The following is a 21,746-nucleotide window of genomic DNA, read 5'->3' as shown; positions in this document are numbered from 1 at the left end:
ACTGGGACATTGAATGAACATTCCACCAGCAGAATATCAGCCAAGAAATGAGGACAGTCAAATAAACTGCTCGCTGGGAAAAGGCACATGGAAATCCTAGATGATCAATCACATCAACCCTTGTCACCCCTATCAGAAGTGTGTGGAGTCTATAACCCTGTATAATAGATAAGGAGCAGATCTGGGTGCTTCATCAGGACATAAACACAACCATCACTGCAGGATGCAGGCTACTTGTGGCACGTACCTGGTCTCTGAGTCACCCTGGCAGACACATCGGGACCTGACCCACAACAGGTACAACACTTGCAGCCATACACCCAGCTGACCTGACAGAGCACACACAGTCACATTGCCCCCTAGTACTGCACCACCCCCAGATGGGCGTGGCACCTGCACAAATCCACCCACCCAAATCCTCCCCCACTGCAAACTTTTATTAGCAGTTGTGGTCTATCTTTGCCCAGCTCTCATGTTGGGACAAGACTGCTATTCCCTTTGTGCAGGTGGGGGAGGGTGGTGCATGAGAACAAATGTATCTATTGTAACTCCCAGAGATACTTGTCCCGCACACAAAAGGCTTGTGGGTGGGGGCAGCCAGTGATCCCCCTCTGCAGGAATGCACAGAAACTCAGACTCACTCTGCCTCCCTTGTTTGCTCTTCCAGGGACTGTGGGGGAGAATGTGTCCTCCTGATGAAGCCTAGAAGACCCTCTTTCAGTCTCTCAGACCAATAATCACTCCATAATCCATACCCCATGTGCTCATAGGTGGAGTGGAAGGAGTTAATACGCCTGAAATATCTCAGAAAACCAAATCCCACCTCAGGTCTCTCCCCCTTTTCCCAACAGCAGCTACACCTATTGTATAGAGAGCTGCTATGTCATTACAGAGACAAGCCCTTTCCTTTTCCACCCAGGCTAAAATCACTGATCACCGCTATATATGTGGAACAGTGACAGCTGTACATTGCTTTACAGGGACGTTAACTAAGCAATACTGGGCTGCACTACAACTTCCAGCAAGGCCAGCTCACACACACAAGTGTTAGTCCTTCCCAATCCCAGCACAAAGGAAGGTAGAAATAGTGCTGAAATGGTAATTCTACTGGGATAAGGGATCTCTTATGAGAAGCAGATGTATTATCAGAGGATGTGGAGAGTTAGGTTACCCGGGCCTTACATAGAGCATGTAACAGTATCACTACTCACCCACGGGGCGAGAAGCATCCATTTCAAAGTATGGGAAATTTCACTTACATAATATCATGTTGCATTGTCATATAGGAATACATTAGGTATCAGCCACAATTTTTGTCCATAGCGGCGTTGATAATAAGATCTATTATAAATGCTGTAATAAACATGGATCCACAGGGGAAGCTCCCCTAGCTCCAGCTACCGGACTGTGGGGGTCATTCCGAGTTGATCGCTAGCTGACGTTCGCAGCGCAGCGATCAGGTTAAAAATCTGCATTTCTGCGTATGCACCGCAATGCGCAGGCAAGTCGTACGGGTACAATGAGCATCGTGGGTTTGCACAGAGTGTAACAAACATTCCAGTCGCACGGCCGAACGCAGGAAGATTGTCATGAAGTGGGCGTTTCTGGGTGTCAACTGACCATTTTCAGAGAGTGCTTAGAAAAACGCAGGCGTGGCTGGGCGGGTGTGTGACGTCCCTTTGTCGTTAGAATCAACGCACACGAAGAGTAACTGCAGGGCTGGTCTTGTTTTGCACAAAATGATTTTGCAGGCGCTCTGCTGCACAAGCGTTCGCACTTCTGCAAAGTGAAAATACACTCCCCAGTGGGCGGCGACAAATGCGTTTGCACGGCTGCTAAAAACTGCTAGCGAGCGATCAACTCAGAATGACCCCCTATAGACCGGGATCACAGGTGTGCAAAGTCTCTGTTTTGACTTAATCTAACTCAAAGTAAGTCTTCAGTACACTATTTTGGTATAGCTCCAACATATTCTGGAGCCCTGAATAGAAGTATAACAAACGTAGTCATGGTATAACTCCTCATTACCTTATCACTGCCCCTACCATCATTACAGTAATAAACATAACCCTTCCCAGCACACCCACTAGTTATATAACAGCAGCGGCTCCAGGCCTGATTCAGTGTCTCGTCTGTTTCGGGGGCATGTTGCAGCCTGCACCTGCGTCTTCTTACATAGTGGATCTAGCCCCGACTTATTTGCAACAGAGATTCTAAGCAACCATGGGGTTGCGTCCATTTCCGCGTCTTCGTGTGCAAACGGTGGATCTGAGAAGCTCAGTCCCCAGTGGGCATAGGAGACGTATGGCCTTTTCCAGCCAGTCTGTTCTAAACCACATGACAGTCTCCTAACCTAGACCCCATCAGGTCTGAAACATCCAGTGACACTGTATTGGGAACAAGAGCTTCTGTTTTTTTGTTTTTTTTCAGTGAACCTGCTGCATTTATGCACCTGTGACTAGGGCAATTTATTACCTTATACTAATGGGAGTATCCATCTGTCTATGCGATTATCCACGCGGCTTCGTGTGTATGTATTGCACTGATTTTCCAGCCGCGGCCATCATCATTAGTATTACACTCATTCCTTGCTGGGTCCAGTAGTGCCATCTCCACCCGCAAGCCTCAAACAAGCATGAAAGTTCGACTACACACCAATGACTCCTACAATACGCATCCGATCTGCAGTTCCAGAAGGTAAACACCCATCCAGAGACGCCCATCTCACAGAAGACTACATTCGCTCCAGATCTGACTCACACGGAGCCCTATGCTACTGCGGGGGGCTTCGCGTGTTGCATGCCAGCCTCAGGTTTGTGCCCAGGACCGGACTGCCCCACAGGGACGAAGGGGCAACTCCCGGTGGGCCCAACTCCATGAGGACCCACCCCCTCCCTAGGGGGATCAGGTTCTAGAGTTTACACTTGAATTATGTATTATACATATGCTACATTACACTGCACAGGACTATGGTGTATTTTGTACAGTGCATTGCTGTTATTAATCTGGTACATTATCATGCATGCACTAGCAGTATTTACTATATACATTTATCAAGGGGCCCAGACCGTACACTCTCTAATGGTTAGCCAATAGAGGAGCTAGCCACACACCTAAGCATGGGCCCCTATCACTGCAGAGGCAGCAGGCTGCCTACTCATAAACATTAGGGGCCTAATCCAAACCTGATCGTAGCCATGCAAAATTTTGCACGGGTACGATCAGTTACTCAGACATCAGTTACTCGCCCCGCATGTCTGCACCCCCCCCCACCCCCCGGACATGTACACAAGCATCGCACAGCGGTGATACTTTTGTACTTGACTAGTAGCTCCCTGCCAGCGCAGCTCCTGCGCACTGGGAGGGAACTACCCGTCGCTGTCCGGGTCATCACACGCCACCGCGGCCCACCCCCTGCACGGTCCGGGCATGCCTGCGTTGCCCGCGCCCCCAAAACGGTGCCCAAGCGCTGCTGGCCCGCCCCCTCTCCTGTCAATCAGGCAGGGGCGATCGCTGGGCTGTGATGGCATGCGCAGTTCAGACCTGAACGGCTGCTGTGCAAAGACGCACAGCAGCGATCAGGTCTGAATTAGACCCTAGGTTCCACCAGTAACATTTCTGCTTCTGCTGTACGTTGGAAACAGATGCACTTTAACAGATTACTCCATGCTTAAATACCTGGGATAGCCCCAAACTAGACGTACTGTTCAACAGTCTCAGGTTTTATTGAATCTAAGTGCAAATAACACCTGCTGCCAGGGGCATCTAAACATCAAACAGGCCCCGGTGCTAGAGAGGTGGTGAGGCCAATCGTGTGGGCATAACCATGCCCAACTTGGCATATCGTGTGCTGTTAAGAATGTGCATGCAGAAAAGGGGGCATCGCTCCATCTCGTTAACCGACCACGCCCCCCCCCTGACAAGCGTTGGCGCCCCCGTCTATTGCTACTATATATACTGACATGGCAGCACACTGCAAGGATTCGGTATGATATACCAGCAGACGGGATTTCCTGGCTGTCAGTATACCGACAGAGGCTTCCCGTCTGCCGGAATCCTGAAACGCCATGCTTCTGGCCCGGTGGCTCACCAACAGGTTCTATTCCGACTCAGTTGGTGGCTTCCGCCCGTCGGTGGAATGCCGGCTGTCGGGATTCCGACTCAGTCTCCTGAACGCCGGGATCCCGACAGCCTGCATTTTAACTGCATGCCCACTGCAAACCCTCTGAAATAACACACTGTGGGCCTAATTCAGACCTGATCACTCACTAGGGTTTTTTGCAGTCGCATAGTCGCCGCCCAGAGGGGAGTGTATTTTAGCTGTGCAAGTGTGCGATCGCATGTGCAGCCGAGCGGTACAAAAAGAGTTTGTGCAGTTTCTGAGTAGCCCAGAACTTACTCAGCCGCTGAGATCACTTCAGCCTGTCCGGGCCCGGAATTGACGTCAGACACCCGCCCTGCAAACGCCTGGACACGCCTGCGTTTCTCCAACCACTCCCAGAAAACGGTCAGTTGCCACCCACAAATGCCCTCTTCCTGTCAATCTCCTTGCAATCGCCCATGCGAATGGATTCTTCGCACAAGCCCATCGCTGAGCGGCGATCCGCTTTGTACCTGTGCGATGCGCCTGCGCACTGCGGTACATGTGCAAGCGCATTTCGGACCTGATCGCAGCCATACGAAAAACGCTAGCGAGCACGTCTGAATTAGGCTCATTGTATTAATAAAGGCAGCTACAGGAGCCCTGTAAATCTGCAAATTAATCCAAAGTACATAGTACTTAGCAGACCTTACAGTAACTGTGTTTCTTAGGAACCTCCTGCTATTGACTGCTAAGTGTACAGTGATATTTACCCTCTGATTCTTGCACTAAAGTGTCCTGAGTGCTCGTTTCCTATGGCAATGTGATTCTAAATGTGGACAGTCTTTATTTAATAGCTCCCACGTAGCGCACAGGATATTATGTTTTCTTTGACATATATTTGGGAAATGCAAGTTTGTCTGTGAAAGAAAACAAACAAACAAACAAACAAACAAACAGCTATTTATAAATACTTCCGCTCAGCACTAACTCACTTCAGGTGATTTGTCCACTCAGCTAAAAGTTATGTGGCAGAGTCATGAAAGCAACCTTCTTATTGGTTGGCAATATCTGAATATCAATGAATGCAGTATGGTCTTGACGGACATACTGAAACTATGGATGCCACAAAATACATATTTAGGATTCAGTAAAATAACTTACGGTATGCAATAGGGTCCGAGTAGCCGCAGGTGCGGGACTTCAGGCGAGAATGCCCATATTTTTAAAACGGCAATCCTTTACAAGACAAAACAGACATGGTAAATTATTTCCGCTTTAAAAATTCTCGCTCCACTGGCAATTCAGACCCTATTGTGACACTCGGACCCCACTGTGTCTTTATTTTGGAGTATTTGGCTGAATGCCAGGCATTAGACAGGCTAGAATTTTGCTTAGAACATTAAGGATTCAACAGATTCCAGAATCAAGAAATCAGTGCATCGCCTATACTACATCCTTCGATACACCGTATGTAATCACATTGCTTTTGATATCTTTGATGAATATTAAGGTTTACAACAAATAAGGACAAATCCTGAAATTGCATGCAGAGCACAAAACGTGTAGCGAGATATGGCCAGCTATATTCCGGGGGCATGACATTTTAAAACCTGGGAGCCTGCTTGGCAATCGGCAAAGGAAGGTCTGTACTATACAGAGGATTACATTTTCTCCCGCAGGAAATGGTCAGCAAAACGTTACTGGGAATTCTACACTAAAACACATTTGTACCAATGTTTTTTAAATGTATCAGCTCAGCTGTACATGGTGACTAGATAGCAGAACGCTTTCTCAGTAAGACTGAATTCAAATCGAAGACAGGATTATCACTGCCCCTACTGGTAAGTCACATTTCCAAGAATTGAAAAAAAAAAATTTAAAAAAAGTCCGCCCCCCTCCCAACAAATTTGTATAAAATAAAAATAAAAAAAAATCACTTTTAGACACTGCTTAGGGTAATTCTATTTATTTTAAGGGAACATGGAAACAATTGTTTTGGCTTTTACTCTGATGCTCCTAAACCACCTCTCAATGGAATACTAATAAAAACTCAAATCAACAAAGAAAAAAAACTAAACGCCTGATTTTTTTTTCTCTAACAACACACCAGGTGCAGATCCGTGTCGTACTATCCTTATGAGACACAAAACGCTTACTTACAGCAGCAAGAAATAGCGATTAAGATCTGCACAGTCCAGTTGTCCTGACTGCAATGTGTACACATAGTGCAGATATAATCATTAATTACCGTCTATTTATTAAACTGTATAACTGGATCCCTGTGGTTCTTGGCAGATCCAGCAATATTTCTCTGTAATGCTGGCATCTCAAAGCTACAACAAATAGGCATATCCCAGGTACACTCAGTAACCTTGAAATAATATACAGCACGAAGCATATAAGTCAGTGTCCTGAGCCACAGAGCTAGCACTCCGATTCTGGCTCGGACGACGGGCCTTCACAATTCCTGCAGCTGACTACTATACCAGCGTAGACTGGTTCGACTGGTTTTACGGTCTTGCAGATGCAATGTGGCATAACAATAGGTATCTGCCTACAAACAAGTTGTAGTTACACGCAAATTTGTAAAACACAGTTTATCGCAGCGTAAGGGGACCTGGTTTGTGCTGATAACTCACAACGGACGGATCTTGTGTGCAGCAAATATTGGGCTTCTGCAGGACCCGGTTTACCTACTAGAGACATTTGATTGTACAGAGTAAAAGGCGTTAGAGACGCAAGTTGCGAGTAGACGGGTAAATATTGACACGAGGCCTTGGTGTTCCACACAAGCACATTTCCCAAACCAGCTGCATTACCCTGAACTCTTATTTACAAGCTGCCACCATGGCTACAGACTGCTCACATCTTACACTCAGCAAAGAAACCCGAATCGCAGGTGGGGACACATTAAGAACAGGTGGCTGGGAGCGTAGACAGCTGCAGTGCCAGGCTCATTTGTTAATAGAACTATTGATGGTGCGTTGGTTTCAACAATGCCCAAACATGTTTTGTAGCCAGGAAATGTGACGTAAACAGAATACGCATTAAAACCTAAAAAAAAATAAACACTGAGCAATTAATGTCTTCGAAATGAACCTAGGGATTTAAATAAGTGAAGGCTGTCTGATCGGGGGAGGAATTAGCAATCTAAAATGATTCCAGGCAACACAAAACTTCCTGCCATCCCTACAAAATGATCACACTTCCACAACTTATTTTTGTATAATCATATGCAGCGTTTACAGCTAAATATCTACTATAACATAAACATACAATGCAGAACGTGGGAATTACATATATGCAGCACTCCATTCCTGGACGCACTTATAGCTCTGAGACAGTATTTATCGCTGTATATGTTACAATGTACCCAGTGCAGGTACTATATACTCCCTGCAGAGTCACCCTGACCAGCATCCTGTACAGCAAAAGGGTGATAAAAGCTGCTGCAATAACCGACTACTGAGAGAGAGCAGAGTCTAGATCATCCAAGCTGGACAAATATTTGCACCGAGTTCCAGGGGGACAAATAAATAAGTAAATGCAGTAATAGCTAAGAAGTAGGTGCTTGGCCTCTACCCCAATACTGATAACAGCCCCCCATATACTTACACGGCTGCTTACAATAAGGCACCAACGCTAAAAACAATGACAATGTTTTAACCCTTTCCACCGCTCCTGGCCCACCCTCCTCTTTACTGCTGAGAGATACAGACACCCTCCACTGAGCCTGGGAAATAGACTAATATTGTACTGCTGGCCCGATTCCCAGCCATAAACACAAACTGCAGCATCACAAGGGTATACAATTAGCTTGGCACGCTGAGCCAGGAGGCTTTATCGAGTCTTTTAGTCTTGCTTGTGAATGAAAGAGCAGCAAGGAGTTCCAGTAATTGAGTTCCTAAAATGTAACCTACCCCTTGTCAGCGGGGAAACCTGCAGATAACAGGCAAGACGGAACCGAACAAGCAGGTAGCCCCCTGCACAGATTCTCTGCATCAATGTATGAAAAACCGACTTGATAAAAAGGCCTACTAGGTCACAGGCAAAATATAATCCTGCTAAATAGTTCTCCAGCAATCTGCTTAATCTCATATCGACTGCAGCTAGCCCAATACAAGCGTCTTTCTCAAACTTGAGGAACCCCACAGCCCCCCCCCCCCCCCCCCCCCCATTCACAGCAGGCCCCCCTCATCCACAGCAGCTGAGGGCACCCAATCCAAGCTGGAGACTGGGAACAGGTGCACCACAATAACGAAGGATCAGACACACACAGACTGGGCACAGAGTCTGGAAACTTTAACCGTGGACTGGAGAAGAAAGCAAGGACGACTGGCTTAAGGCACATGCGATATATAACCAACTCACTTCCAATTCCTTCCAAGGACCTGTAGAGAGATAGAGAGCCGTCTCCAATCCTGTAGGCGGAGAGACCGCCAGCACCTGCTCCGGGTGAATCCTTTCCTCTGGCTGTTTTATTCCACACGTAGGAGAGACACTCGGAAGGCTCCGCTCGCAGCCAATTTCCACCAACACCCTCCAATGCTTGAGCTCCGCAATAAAGAGGGGAGCACAAAGAAAGATCCCTTTTTTCCTCAATGATATCCCAAACGTGACCGGTAATCCAAGAGCTGCGGGGAGAGACCTAAATCTCAGTGTCTAGTACTGGCAGAGTTCCTGGTGGCTTTCTCCCTGAGGCTGGAGGGGGAGGAGAAGCTGCATTCACCTGAACCAACTCCCCGGCTATTGCTGTTCCTGCAGATTGTGGCCATCTCTCACCCGCCCTGCAAGCAGGGGCTTGGCTTAGTTGCTTGCACGCCTTCCCCATTCACTCATGGCTTTTGTTTGACTTCAGGAGAAGAAATGTTAACTCCTTCACGCCCAAAGCTGAAAGATATTTTTTTTTTTTCCGCCCGGTCGTCTCCAGATGTAACGCAGGGTTTTCCGCTTATAAGACCACGAAGCACGTAAAGGATGAGAAGATACGAATCCTATTGCAGAAAACAAAAATGGAACATTGGATCGGACGCGTTCTAGAACTGAAGGCTGCAAAACATAAGGATCCAGAGTGTTTATGCCTCCTGGAATCTGCAAAGATAAGAGGATGCCCAGGATACGGGATTATGGGCAGATGCAAAAGGTTTGTGGTCGTCAGTGCAGTGTATCCGGAATATATGTCTAACACCAGGGGGGGAACAAAGTCACTCGTCCCCCCAAAAAGTCTTTAAAATTCAGGCGCCAGAGCCCAGTATTGTTAGTATGGAATGAATAAACGGCACTCAGGATCAGATGCAATAAACCAATATATTTATTGTGCAAATAGCAACGTTTGGAATCCGTGTGAATCTCTTCCCGTTCTATAAATGTACCCTGAGACGATCTCAGTCCCTGCTGCTTGGAGAGAAAAAATGACGCTGATGGTGGCGGCAGAAAAACTCATTTAGAGACACGGAGATGATAAATGTGTGACCTAGATATTTGTCCGCTGACATGAAACAGAGTAATTAGTATGTTAATTACATTAAACATTACAGATTATATTCTCTCACAGGTCACATGTGGCTAATGTCTGTATCCTGGCGGCTAACGTCGGCGGATGTAAAGTTTTGTGAACTGACTACATTATTATCTGCCATTGATGACATTATAGGGTGTAACTTCCAAACACTGCTCAGCGTCAGAGAGAAAACTGCAGAGTGTCAGCTGGAAATAGCGTTTTCCACTTACCTCCTTCACCCAAACGCTACAGGATACTCTCTGCAGACCTGCTATGCTGCCTCCCTACAGGGACCATAGACTGAGAAACCACCAACACAGAAAACAATAGAGTTTTTATTGCCTTCATACTGAATTTGACATTTTTAAAAGTAACTGTAATTATGGGACTCTATGGGGACTGTCAGCTACCTCCCAATATTTACAGTAAAAAGGAAACAATTGGGACTACATAAGCACCTCCCATGATCCAGCCAAACCACACCCAGATCAGACAAAACCTCTCTCAAAGCCACTGATGCCTCTCCTCTTTCTCAGCCAAAGTATCTGGACAGTCCCACCAAAACAGGGACCATAGGGAGGCATGCCAATTACAGTGGAGTTGATATAATACTACAGTCACTTATCAAATCATCTTCCAGATCGGGGTAGACACTGACATAGTGTCAACATTAACAGACTGTTGACAATACGATTTTGCATTGGCCTCTAACCCTGTTTTTGACTTGGCATAGGTTTTGGCACAAAGCCATTGCTGCAATGCCCCAAATCTCTCCACCAGAGTGGCGAGTTCCTTGGGAGTTTGGGGGTCTGCCAGCATCACCCACCTTTGGATTGGGGTGCGATAGTCTTGCTGAGGACACCTGGGTGATGGGGGAACGGATTGGGGTGCGATAGTCATGCTGGGGACACCTGGCTGATGGGGAGGAGGTGGTTTGGGGTGTGTCAGTCTTGCTAGAGACACCTGGCTGATGGGGAGGAGGGGGTTTGGGGTGTGTCAGTCTTGCTAGGGACACCTGGCTGATGGGGAGGAGGTGGTTTGGGGTGTGTCAGTCTTGCTAGGTACACCTGGGTGATGGGGAGGAGGGGGTTTGGGGTGTGTCAGTCTTGCTAGGGACACCTGGGTGATGGGGGCTGGATGGGTGAGGTAGTCTGGCTGGGGACAGATCACTTCAGATATGTATATAAGTGTAGATTATGCTGTAGAGATAAATCCTGTATGTTGTGATATTAGCACATCCTGACAATGCACTGTGGTTAGTAGACTGACCTGTGCATATTCTATACTACTACTTAGTATTTTAGCTAAATGAGCATACAGTAACATGCATAGCCCTAGTTAATTACACAGCTAATAATGCATGTTTTCAATAATAACTATAATTCCATTATAATACCTGTGTATTACATTAATGTTTACTTTCCACATCCTATTATGCTTGTTGCAGTGTAGCCTGGGACAGTGAGGCGGGGATGTGCTGCTGTCAGTGCGGCGGGGATGTGCTGCTGTCAGTGAGGCGGGGATGTGCTGCTGTCAGTGAGGCGGGGATGTGCTGCTGTCAGTGAGGCGGGGATGTGCTGCTGTCAGTGAGGCGGGGATGTGCTGCTGTCAGTGAGGCGGGGATGTGCTGCTGTCAGTGAGGCGGGGATGTGCTGCTGTCAGTGAGGCGGGGATGTGCTGCTGTCAGTGCGGCGGGGATGTGCTGCTGTCAGTGAGGCGGGGATGTGCTGCTGTCAGTGAGGCGGGGATGTGCTGCTGTCAGTGAGGCGGGGATGTGCTGCTGTCAGTGAGGCGGGGATGTGCTGCTGTCAGTGCGGCGGGGATGTGCTGCTGTCAGTGAGGCGGGGATGTGCTGCTGTCAGTGAGGCGGGGATGTGCTGCTGTCAGTGAGGCGGGGATGTGCTGCTGTCAGTGAGGCGGGGATGTGCTGCTGTCAGTGAGGCGGGGATGTGCTGCTGTCAGTGAGGCGGGGATGTGCTGCTGTCAGTGAGGCGGGGATGTGCTGCTGTCAGTGAGGCGGGGATGTGCTGCTGTCAGTGCGGCGGGGATGTGCTGCTGTCAGTGAGGCGGGGATGTGCTGCTGTCAGTGAGGCGGGGATGTGCTGCTGTCAGTGAGGCGGGGATGTGCTGCTGTCAGTGAGGCGGGGATGTGCTGCTGTCAGTGAGGCGGGGATGTGCTGCTGTCAGTGAGGCGGGGATGTGCTGCTGTCAGTGAGGCGGGGATGTGCTGCTGTCAGTGAGGCGGGGATGTGCTGCTGTCAGTGAGGCGGGGATGTGCTGCTGTCAGTGAGGCGGGGATGTGCTGCTGTCAGTGAGGCGGGGATGTGCTGCTGACAGTGAGGTGGGGATGTGCTGCTGTCAGTGAGGCGGGGATGTGCTGCTGACAGTGAGGCGGGGATGTGCTGCTGACAGTGAGGCGGGGATGTGCTGTTGTCAGTGAAGCGGGGATGTGCTACTGTCAGTGAGGCGGGGATGTGCTACTGTCAGTGAGGCGGGGATGTGCTACTGTCAGTGAGGCGGGGATGTGCTGCTGTCAGTGAGGCGGGGATGTGCTGCTGTCAGTGAGGCGGGGATGTGCTGCTGACAGTGAGGCAGGGATGTGCCGTGTCAGTGAGGTGGGGATGCGCTGCTGTCAGTGAGGCGGGGATGTGCTACTGTCAGTGAGGCGGGGATGTGCTGTTGTCAGTGAAGCGGGGATGTGCTACTGTCAGTGAGGCGGGGATGTGCTACTGTCAGTGAGGCGGGGATGTGCTACTGTCAGTGAGGCGGGGATGTGCTGTTGTCAGTGAGGCATGGATGCGCTGCTGACAGTGAAGCAGTGAGGTGCTGCTGTCAGTGAGATGCTGCATGTCTCTGAGTAGCCTTTCTGTGAGTGATGCTGTAAGGCTGGGGCCACAACCAATGGCCAAGCGGGTTCCGCTGAACGGGACCCACTTGGGTGAGAGGGGGGATTTGTGTGCACACGGATCCTGTTCTGCGGGATGCCAAAGAACAGGATCCGGCCAGTGAAGCACAGGATTTCGATGGAACTGTGTGAACACATACATTGAAATGTATGTGTTCTCATTGAAATCCTGCTGTCCTGTCATCCGGCCCTGCGGTCGGATCCGGCGGCGGCGGGACTGCCACACGTGTGGGCGCCTACATAGGCACCCATGTTCAGTCTCCCTGTGGCCAAGCGGGTCCCACTGAATGGGACCCATTTGGCCGCTATGTGTGGCCCCAGCCTTAGTTACAGTTGGAGCTGGTTACAGTAGGTCATGTAACAGTTGGAAGCAGTGCCGGCATGCGGTTACTCTAGGAAGTGTGCGGTCATTAACCATACATGATATAGTATGCTGCAGCATGGTTTTCTCTTGTGATGTTCACCATATGTCAGCGTCCGGAGTCTTACCAGTACGCTGGGGCCGCGGGGCTGGCTTCTCTGGCGGTGTGCGGGCAGCGGCGGAGGTGGGCTGCTGCGCCGGGTCCGTGGGCAGCAGTGGCGGCGGTGAGGGGGTCCGCTCCTGGCCGATTTCCACCAACACTCTCCAATGCTTGATCTCCGCAATAAAGAGGGGAGCACAAAGAAAGATGCTTTTTTTCCTCACTGATATCCCAAACGTGACCGGTAATCCATGAGCTGCGGGGAGAGACCTAAATCTCAGTGCCTAGTACTGGCAGAGTTCCTGGTGGCTTTCTCCCTGAGGCTGGAGGGGGGAGGAGAAGCTGCATTCACCTGAACCAACTCCCCGGCTATTGCTGTTCCTGTGCTGCTGTCAGTGAGGCGGTCATGTGCTGCTGACAGTGAGGCGGGGATGTGCTGCTGTCAGCGAAGCTGGGATGTGCTGCTGACAGTGAGGGAGGGATGTGCAGTGTCAGTGAGGCGGGGATGCGCTGCTGTCAGTGAGGTGGGGATGTGCTACTGTCAGTGAGGCGGGGATGTGCTGTTGTCAGTGAGGCATGGATGCGCTGCTGACAGTGAAGCAGTGAGGTGCTGCTGTCAGTGAGGCAGTGAGGTGCTGCATGTCTCTGAGCAGCCTTTCTGTGAGTGATGCTGTAAGGCTGGGGCCACACACAATGGCCAAGCGGGTTCGCTGAACGGGATCCACTTGGGTGAGAGGGGGGATTTGTGTGCACACGGATCCTGTTCTGCGGGATGCCAAAGAACAGGATCCGGCCAGTGAAGCACAGGATTTCGATGGAACTGTGTGAACACATACATTGAAATGTATGTGTTCTCATTGAAATCCTGCTGTCCTGTCATCAGGCCCTGCGGTCGGATCCGGCGGCGGCGGGACTGCCACACATATGTGGGTGCCTGCATAGGCGCCCATGTTCAGTCTCCTTGCAGCCAAGCGGGTCCCACTGAATGGGACCCATTTGCCCGCTATGTGTGGCCCCAGCCTTAGTTACAGTTGGAGCTGGTTACAGTAGGTCATGTGACAGTTGGAAGCAGTGCCGGCATGCGGTTACTCTAGGAAGTGTGCGGTCATTTACCATACATGATATAGTATGCTGCAGCATGGTTTTCTTTTGTGATGTTCACCATATGTCAGCGTTCGGAGTCTTACCGGTACGCTGGGGCCGCGGGGCTGGCTTCTCTGGCGGTGTGCGGGCAGCGGCGGAGGTGGGCTGCTGTGCCGGGTCCGTGGGCAGCAGTGGCGGCGGTGAGGGGGTCCGCTTGTGGCGGCGGGACGCCGCTACAGCGGGTCGCTCTTGCTGAGCCGTTGCTAGGAGACCAGAGGCAGTGAGCAATGTGGCTTTGCAGAAAGGTCTGCATTACTGGGCGCCGCCATGTTGGAGACCAAGTTTTAAGCATAGTTCCTGTTTCCTGTTTTTTCCCAGCCAATCCAGGGGAAGCTCTCCCTATAAAAGGGGGCTGGTTTAGGACAGGGACGCCAGTGCTTCAAGTTACAACCATGTTGTAGGTGCTTTAGCCTGTGCTCCCAGGCTCCTTGTCGTATTCTGGTTACTCCTGATCCTGCTTGGTCGGTTCTCTGTTGCTGCTGCAGTCCTGCCGTTCCTAACCTGCTACTGCCTGTGGAAGCGCTCCTAGAAAACCCGGTCCAGTAAGACTCTTTGGGCACAGTCGGCCCCGGGTCTTCTGCCTCGTCTTTCAAGCCACACTCCACAGATCTACGTCACCAGCCACGTCTTTGTACCACCGACCACAATATCTTCGGCCTCATCCTCCAAACCACAGTCCACAGTCCTCGTCTCCAGCCACATCTTCAACTACCATCCACAGTTCCACAGTTCATTATCTACAGTCTCGTCTTTCAAATTACAGTCCACTCAGTTCTTTACCTCCAGCCACGTCTTTTAACCATCGTGCTCCAGCCACAGTTCTCTACCTCAGCCCTGTACATAATAAATACTATTAATTGACTCTCAACCCCGCTTACGTTCTTCATTGCTCCGTGTCCCATGCGAAGGAACTATATCCAGCCAACTCATCTTGTTCACCCACAGCCAACTACCTCCTCGGGCAAGTCTCAGCTACCGGATCCTCAAACTTTGCTAGATGTGACACCATAGAGCTACTTCATCTGCTACCTACTAACATATCATTGCCAGGCAGAATGTTTCATTTTTACTTATGGAAAATGCTCTTTTCTATTTATTGCTCCTCACACTGGGTGAGATCAGCAGGTGGAAGGGGAGTTACATTATATACATATGCATGCACCACTATGCCACACATTATAGGACTGATTCTGACCAGTGGCGATACTGGACGCAGTGGAGCGGTGTTTTTCATACGGGTTGCACCACGCCGGGACATATGAGGAGGGAGTATCCTGCCCCCTTAACAGACTCCACCCCTTAACAGACCCCGCCTCCATTAGGGCTGCTTCCAGAAATTCCCCGGCTGGTTTCCCATCCCAAGCCACCACTGCAACCAACTACAGGATTATATTATATATTATATTAACCTCCTGCAATAAAGCAACATATAAGAGGAGATTGGCTGTGACATACTACAATATAACCAGAGATAACAGTCCCAATGATCACTGACTGCAGGGAACATTCTTCTCGGAAAGAGATTGATGGCCTGACAGCAGAAAACAATGGCAGATAATTCCTTTTCTGACCTATGCAGGGTTAAAACGTGACACTGCCAAACCAGAGTAGTATAAGCCCAGGGCGCTGGCGAGGACAGCACATTCCACCTTTTCTGAGCCGCACAAAAGCCGACCGGCCCATGTCAAGTACAGGCCCTGATAAGAACTTTTCCCAGCTCCAAAAAAACGAATTCCAGCCAGCCTGGGGACGCACAACTTACAAATTGTACTAATAATGACTGGAACCTGTTAGGACAGGATGTCAGGAGGCGGCAGTAGTAGCAGACTTTAGATTCCAAAAGCCCAAATTTATAGCTGATTATGACACCGAACAGATTGTGCGAATTTACAGTCAAAAGATCGACACATACTGGTGATTGTCATAATGTCAACAATGTTAAAGTGCCGACACCTGCAAAATGCTGACACAATCAAAATGTTGACAAAGTTAAAATGTTGAAAAGAGAAATGTTAAGGTTTGAGGTTAGGGATAAAATTGGCGCTGGCAATAATTTATAAACCTGCCTTATTGCCGCATACTGGCACATAGGGCCCCGTAGTCTCCGTGCACAGGGAGATATGATCGGGAGGCACAGGTGTTTGCAGAAATTCCTGCATGGTGTACATGTACAGTATACTGCCTGAGAGGCAATACATACATCACATATCACTGCTCCGGGGGACAGAGAAACTGCAGAGTGACTCAATGTTAACGTAGATTCTAATGAGAGATGTCACAATTGCTGGTTAGGTCTGATCACGGCTGCTGTTTGGAGGTGTCTATATCAGCTGTGCACATATATATGATGGGTATGGCTCATTCAGTCGACCACACTTAGGTCGACAGTCATACTATTGGTCAACATGGTAATTAGGTTGACATGGAAAATGGTCGACATAGTATCTAAGGTTGAAAAAAGACAATTCTCCATCGAGTTCAACCTATTTGTGGTCTCCTATGCAGGATTATTTTATCTAAAAAAATTTGACTGATGCTGATGTCAGCTGTTGCATTATATCCCTTTTTATAGTGACTATAGTGCGTAACTACACACCATAACCCTGGATATCTTTATCCATTAGGAATTTATCTAACCCATTCTTAAATGTGTTGACAGAGTCGGCCATTACAACTCCCTCAGGCAGGGAATTCCAAACACGTATTGTCCTTACCGTGAAAAAGCCTTTACGCCGTATTGTGCAGAACCTCTTCTCCTCTAACCTGAGCGAGTGTCCACGAGTCCTCTGTGTTGATCTTACCAAAAACAGGTCCCGCGCAAGCTCGGTGTATTGTCTGTCCCCTTATATATTTGTAGATGTTGATCATGTCCCCTCTTAGTCTCCTCTTTTCCAGTGTAAACATGCCTAGTCTTTCAAGCCTTTCCTCATATTCCAGCATCTCCATGCCCTTAGTTTGGTCGCCCGCCTCTGAACCTTTTATAGCTCCAGGATATCCTTTTTGTAGTATGGTGCCCAGAATCGTACACAATATTCAAGATGTGGCCTCACCACTGTTTTATATAATGGGAGTATAACACCCTCGTCCCTTGCATCAATTCCTGGTTTTATGCATGCTAGGAGGTATTTTTTTTTACTGTTTTTGGTGTCATTTTCTTCATAAAGTGACGGGGAACCCCAATTAGTGCACCATGTTCCCTCGCATCGCTCACCATGTTTCGGGCAAGGTACCTCACTCTGCTTCCTCTGCGCTCGGCACAGGTTACTGTTCCAATCGTAGTCCACGTGGATGGTAAAGTATGAAAAAGTTCACAAAATGAAAAGAAAAAGTGAAAAACGCATGTCGACCTTTTTCCATGTCGACCTAGTGACCATGTCAACCAATAGTGGCCGACCTAATTACTGTCGACCTAAGTGTGGTCGACCTAATGACGTATACCGTATAGGACAGTATGTTAATATGTGAGCAAACCGCCGATGGGTGCGTCAGCATGAATGTCTGCATTGTGTGTCACTGTGTCATGTGTAAAGGCTGATGGTGACCACACAACTGATGGAAGTGTTATCACCCGCATAACCCAGGACGTATTTCACAGGAAGGTTGGAGCACCGGGAAGTTCCTGGGCCCCCGCTAGGGATGTGACACTTAAGGGAAGATGGGAGATCACTGGCTAATTGATATTGCTAGATACTAGACCTGCACCCTTTGGTAGTCTAGCCACACCCCTTATTGTATTAGCAACGCCCCTTGCAGCGGGATGAGTGTTACAGCAGTGGACATAACATACTGCACCTAATTTGCAACGGTTGGCCTTGCAGCTAGTATACTTAGGACAACCAGCTGCAGGGCCCCCTACACGTATGGTTCTGCAAACTCCTCAGAAAACACAAGGACTAATTATTAAGCTAAATATATATATATAGTATACATAGTATACAGTATAAATACACTGCTCAAAAAAATAAAGGGAACACTTAAACAACACAATGTAACTCCAAGTCAATCACACTTCTGTGAAATCAAACTGTCCACTTAGGAAGCAACGCTGATTGACAATCAATTTCACATGCTGTTGTGCAAATGGAATAGACAACAGGTGGAAATTATAGGCAATTAGCAAGACACCCCCAATAAAGGGGTTGTTCTGTAGGTGGTGACCACAGACCACTTCTCGGCTCCTATGCTTTCTGGCTGATGTTTTGGTCACTTTTGAAAGCTGGTGGTGCTTTCACTCTAGTGGTAGTATAAGACGGAGTCTACAACCCACACAAGTGGCTCAGGTAGTGCAGCTCATCCAGGATGGCACATCAATGCGAGCTGTGGCAAGAAGGTTTGCTCTGTCTGTCAGCGTAGTGTCCAGAGCATGGAGGCGCTACCAGGAGACAGGCCAGTACATCAGGAGACGTGCAGGAGGCTGTAGGAGGGCAAAAACCCAGCAGCAGGACCGCTACCTCCGCCTTTGTGTAAGGAGGAACAGGAGGAGCACTGCCAGAGACCTGCAAAATGACCTACAGCAAGCCACAAATGTGCATGTGTCTACTCAAACGATCGGAAACAGACTCCATGAGGGTGGTATGAGGGCCCGACGTCCACAGGGGGGGGGGGGGTTGTGCTTACAGCCCAACACCGTGCAGGACGTTTGGCTTTTGCCAGAGAACACCAAGATTGACAAATTCGCCACTGGCGCCCTGTGCTCTTCACAGATGAAAGCAGGTTCTCACTGAGCACATGTGACAGAGTCTGGAGACGCCAAGGAGAACGTTCTGCTGCGTGAAACATCCTCCAGCATGACCGGTTTGGCAATGGGTCAGTAATGGTGTGGGGTGGCATTTCTTTGGGGGGTCGCACAGCCCTCCATGTGCTCGCCAGAGGTAGCCTGACTGCCATTAGGTACCGAGATGAGATCCTCAGACCCCTTGTGAGACCATATGCTGGTGCGGTTGGCCCTGGGTTCCTCCTAATGCAAGACAATGCTAGACCTCATGTGGCTGGAGTGTGTCAGCAGTTCCTGCAACACGAAGGCATTGATGCTATGGACTGGCCCGCCCGTTCCCCAGACCTGAATCCAATTGAGCACATCTGGGACATCATGTCTCGCTCCATCCACCAACGCCACGTTGCACCACAGACTGTCCAGGAGCATGCCCAGGCTTTGTAGGGAGGTCATACAGGCACGTGGAGGCCACACACCCTACTGAGCCTCATTTCGACTTGTTTTAAGGACATTACATCAAAGTTAGATCAGCCTGTAGTTTGTTTTTCCACTTTGAGTGTGACTCCAAATCCAGACCTCCATGGGTTAATAAATTTGATTTCCATTGATAATTTTTGTGTGATTTTGTCGTCAGCACATTCAACTATGTAAAGAACAAAGTATTTAACAAGAATATTTCATTCATTCAGATCTAGGATGTGTTATTTTAGTGTTCCCTTTATTTTTTTGAGCAGTGCATACATATATATATATATATATATATATATATATACAAACGTGCTTTCCAAATCCAATCCTTAACCAGGTCATGTTTTCAGGATCTTTGACCGTGGAAATAGGTGGGATAATTAATGACCCAGCAAAATAGATGGAATTACCTGTGTATGATTAAGGAAATCTAGAAAAAAGATTACCTTTTTTTTTTTTTCGGGGGGGGGGGGGGGGGGGGGGATTATTGAAGTACGAGTTGTATGCTCCAATCACCCAGTGCAGTGCAAAAACTATGCTGGGGGCTTGGGTCTTCGGACCCTCTGCAACAGGAGAAGGGCCCTGTTTCTCCCCATCCCCTCAGAGCCATAAGGCCCCAATAAGGGAATCTTAGGCTCCCCCTACCCCTTCAATCCCCGGCCCCTGAGGCCAACAGGCCTCTTGGGGGCAAGAGTCTTTGTGCTTCCCTCCGCCGCAAGGCTCGGGGACGCCCATTTCTCACTTGGGTTGGCTGAAGCTTCGCCCTACATAACAGATTATTCATCTGTCCCCAGAAGGAGAGAGCCTCAGGAGACTTTGAAAGAGAGCCACCCAAACCCCTGCAAAATTGAAACACACATACGAAAAACATAAAAAGGTATGGTGAAAAGTGAAAATAAATAAATAAGCCCCTGCTTATTGCATGTGGTCAGTGCAAAGTGCCATATTAGTGCATTGGTCTGCTCCCCCTCCAGTGCATTTTTGGGCACCACTGGCAGATATCAACTCAGGCTTCAGACAGCAGACCCTTTGGCCAGAGAACCAGGTGATGGCCCTTTGGCTACTGGAGCACCTTTAAGTCCCACAGCATACATAGGAATCTACACCTGGTCTTAGCCAAAAGGCCAAGAAATGTAAACATAACCTGTTAGGGTACTTGAGGGTAGCAGTTGGAACCACAGAACAGACTGGCCGAGTGTCTGAGAACTTTCGCCTAGTGGAGCCTGTTTTCCTCTGCACATCAGGAGAAAGTCATCACCTGGGTTCCTCATCATTTCAGCACAAAGTTCTGTCTCATTTCCTATTCAGGGGAATAAAGATGCAAGTAATAATACGCTGCAATAAACTGTGCTTTATAATAAGAAATGTGCATCTGTGACAAGTTGTCCATAGCCAACAAACTGTCCTGTAGATTGTAAGCTCACATGCCCGACCCTCTCTGCTCTCAGTCTGCACTGTCCTGGTCATAGTCAGCGGCTCTGATCCTGTCTGCCCCTCCCAGGGCACTGGGTCATTGAATACTATTCTCCTTATTTGTCACTCACGTAGGAACAGATAATAACTATATAGAAATCGTACTGTTTGATTTTTCCCCTGTGCTATGAGTTTGAATTTTGTCAGCGTTGTATTGGAATACCTGCACTAAACAGAGACAATAAGACTAGGTGCAACAATCACAGACATGTCAGAGAAGCCTTTGCCGGGTCGACACGAGTCGCTGTGCGGTGTGAACGGGTCACTGCCGAATTCCCTGACCCGTTAATACAACCCGGGAATAAAGAAGGGTTATTCCCAGGTCATGCGCAGTGTGAACGGGTTACCCAGGTCGATGCGACCCGGTACCCATTCACAGAACAGGGAGAGGCGGTGCGGAGATGATCTCATCTCCAGCTGCTCCTCCGCCCATGTCCCCGATGCCGTCGCGACCCCCGCCCCTGGATGGCAACCCGACCCAGCATATTGCTAGGTCGGGAAGCATGTTCTCAGAGTCCAATGCCAGGTCACACCCAGGAAGAACCCGTATCCAATTCCCGGGTGCAATCCGGCAATTGCAATCTGAACTGTGTATATTCGGGGTGTTTAGTCACATGGCCAAGAACTATAAAAATTTGCTCGAGTAACATCCCATTTTGGGGGATTCATATATCTCTAAAGATACAGATTCCAGGTATAATACATATTTTGGATAATAGAACATTTACAACCGATAAACTCTTAAACGAGGCAGAAATTTTAAGGCTGCAAAATGTATATATTGTTTTTTTTACATTTTTGTCTAATACCAAACAATCTGATGTTATGGAAGGGAATTTATTTAATACTAGAGAATAATCAGTGGCTACCAAAATATTCTACGGCACTGAGATATAGAAACGATTGTGAAATATTTGCAAAGTGTTTACGGTCTGTGAATGAGAAATGTTTTTTTTAACCTTGTAACAATGTGTGTACAAATAAATCCACATGTACGA

The 21,746-nt window shown here is 48.6% G+C and overlaps 1 protein-coding gene across 19 annotated transcripts in view; it reads right to left on the bottom strand.

The window, feature by feature from the left end:
• Positions 1 to 21,746, bottom strand: part of PTPRF (protein tyrosine phosphatase receptor type F) — a 1,358,330-nt gene that overhangs the window by 408,471 nt on the left and 928,113 nt on the right. The window contains exon 1 of one of the 19 annotated variants that reach the window (XM_063939343.1): positions 12,979 to 13,934. The exons of 13 other annotated variants lie outside the window; for them this stretch is intronic. The gene's annotated coding sequence lies outside the window, so the exon portion shown is untranslated. Of the gene's footprint in view, positions 1 to 247; positions 324 to 7,699; positions 7,723 to 8,004; positions 8,089 to 8,455; positions 9,374 to 9,814; positions 9,840 to 12,978; positions 13,935 to 21,746 lie in introns of those variants that run through there. 5 more of the 19 variants (XM_063939344.1, XM_063939339.1, XM_063939342.1 and 2 more) reach the window with 5 other exon arrangements.

Source organism: Pseudophryne corroboree, chromosome 9, assembly GCF_028390025.1.
Source record: "Pseudophryne corroboree isolate aPseCor3 chromosome 9, aPseCor3.hap2, whole genome shotgun sequence".
Classification (NCBI taxonomy): Eukaryota; Metazoa; Chordata; class Amphibia; order Anura; family Myobatrachidae; genus Pseudophryne; species Pseudophryne corroboree.
The sequence above is the reverse complement of the archived record's forward strand: the minus strand, read 5'-3'. Positions and strand labels throughout refer to the sequence as shown.